This window comes from Eptatretus burgeri, chromosome 5 (assembly GCF_056783735.1).
Source record: "Eptatretus burgeri isolate ZD-2024b chromosome 5, Ebu_testis_v1, whole genome shotgun sequence".
Classification (NCBI taxonomy): domain Eukaryota; kingdom Metazoa; phylum Chordata; class Myxini; order Myxiniformes; family Myxinidae; genus Eptatretus; species Eptatretus burgeri.
Genome location: NC_140965.1, coordinates 5,755,249 through 5,757,694, shown reverse-complemented (window position 1 = coordinate 5,757,694; position 2,446 = coordinate 5,755,249).

Sequence of the window (2,446 nt, the reverse complement as noted above, 5' to 3'; positions counted from 1 at the left end):
GTCCGTATGATCCCATCCTCGTCGCCAACTAGTGTGTACTAGGTGCGGTGGGAAGCAAGAAGCACGCGGGCCACCATCTACTCCGCTTTATTGCGCGACCAGAAGCACAGTCCTGCCACCCCTAGCGGGCGAGGCATGATATACGAAAACCCAATCACGTGACACAGCACAGGTTTCGCCATGGCTCCTCCCCGAGTTCTGTGATCTATAAAGTACGGAGCAATCCTCAGAGTTGTGTCGAGTTGGTTTTGTGGGTCGTTGGAGAGGTCGAGTTAGAATTGTGAGTTGTTTTTGGCGTTGAAGAGAATTGCAAGTTGGAGAGGTTGAAGAGAATTGTTGTGAAAGTGTTCCTGCTGCCTGGCTCTGCCTACATCTCTCCTCGACGGCCCGCCTACTGTACTGGTCCTCGCCCACACGACCTCGACCAAGCCTCTTATCTGGTCCTGCCTACTGCTCATCTCTCGCCTCTTTGGACTCTGCCAGACACGATTACCACACGTGCGGCTGTGGACCGAATTGCACAGCTTTTGTTGGGTGCCGCACCACGGAGCATCCCTTCCCCTGAAACGCTCAGGTACCAAAAACTGTGACCTCAACTCCCTCCCTCCCTGGCTGCAAAAGGTCCCTTTTATTTTCATTGGGTTTGTGTGTCTGAGTCTGTTGGCGCCTGTCCGTTAGATAAGCCTGTATAAGATCTTCATTGTTGTTTTTATTAATCTCGCGTCAAGTCTGCACTGTGTCCACTTTTGTAAGTTGCTTGGAAAATTTCCGCACCGCACCTGTCTCATCTTTCCCCTGCATTACATACCGAATAAATCTTTTTGTTGTGCCACATCCTTTTCCCAACTTATTGTAAATAACTAATTGTAGAAATGTTCCCAGCTCGTCTTTGTCTTTTCCTCCATTGGTCTAGCATGGTTCGAATCTGAGTTTAGCCGGGTCTTTATTCCCGATAATCCGTTCCTTCTAGCCGGTATGTCCTTGGCAGTGCCGCTCGACTGCATCTGATCCGGAAAGGTAGTCGGTAGTTGGGAGAGTGATCCGGTTCGGGCAAGGTTCCCCGGTAGTCGAAACCGCGTGGTTAATTAGGTAACTTGATTCTAGATAGGAGGACGCTACGCCACGCGGTTGAGGTATTGGCGTCCATGGTCGGTTAAGCGACCTGCCGCATCACGGAATTATCCGTGAGCAACGGCCAACAATTCCGGGGAGTCTGGTGAGAAATGACGTAGCTTTCCCCCACCTAGTGGTCTTCTCACCCGACCCCGCCAGCCCGCAAATATATATATATATATATATATATATATATATATATATATATATATATATATATATATATATATATATATATATATATATATATATATATATATATATATATATATATATATATATATATATATAGTACCAGCACTGGTTCACAAGTTGACGCAGTTACAGAATTTTCACCTCACGGGACCTTTGACCTCTTGGTGCAGAAATCTCATCGGTTCATGTTTGCATCATTATACATACTTGTACCACGTATAACTTGAATCACTTCAACCATTCTTTAGTTATCGCGGAAACAACCAGAGTTGGTGTCAAAGCCACCCAATGCTTGCCTGTTTATACATTTATCGTTTTTAAAAGACTAGTCTAATAATTAATATTTTTTATAAAGCATTGCTGTGAAGTCTGATCCAAATAATTTTAAAGCAATATATGTATTTGTATATTGCAATCAGCAACAAGAGCGCAAGTGAGCACAATATACGCCCGAACAAGGTGTATACAGAATTGTGCTACTACATGGAAAACAGCATCCTGGTTGCCATGGCAACCACTTTAGATGACGAACGTATGTGACGACACACCGTCTCCACAGTCTGTACCTATGTACCAAATATGAAATGTGAAAGTTGAAAACTTTTGGAGTTAGAGTGCGGACAGGAACGGACGACAGGTATCACATTATACGCCCCGATATGTATATATATATATATATATATATATATATATATATATATATATATATATATATATATATATATATATATATATATATATATATTATGTCTGGGGGAGGGGGGTATGCATTCAAAGGGTAATTAGGATGTTTAATTAGGTATGCCATGCTGTTAGAGTTGTACCAGGATCTCGATGTAATAAGTAGCAATTCAGTGGTGATAAGTTGTCTCGTAAATGTCCATTTCTTTAAGGGGGAAATGATAATTGTGACGTCATTAGACAGGGAGACGGGTTAGGGTAAGTGTGTCTGAGTAAACCCCTTTTAGTATTCCCTGGAGGCTTGCCGTGACGTCACAGGACAGTGCTGCGGATGGCTCCGCCCCGTGATCAGGATTGGCGGAAGGCGACTGCGGAGGGCCAATAAAACGGCTCGATTGGAAGTGACGAGGACTCGAGGATAAAAAGGTTCTGTTCGGGGAAAAGGGGGGGAGGAAGA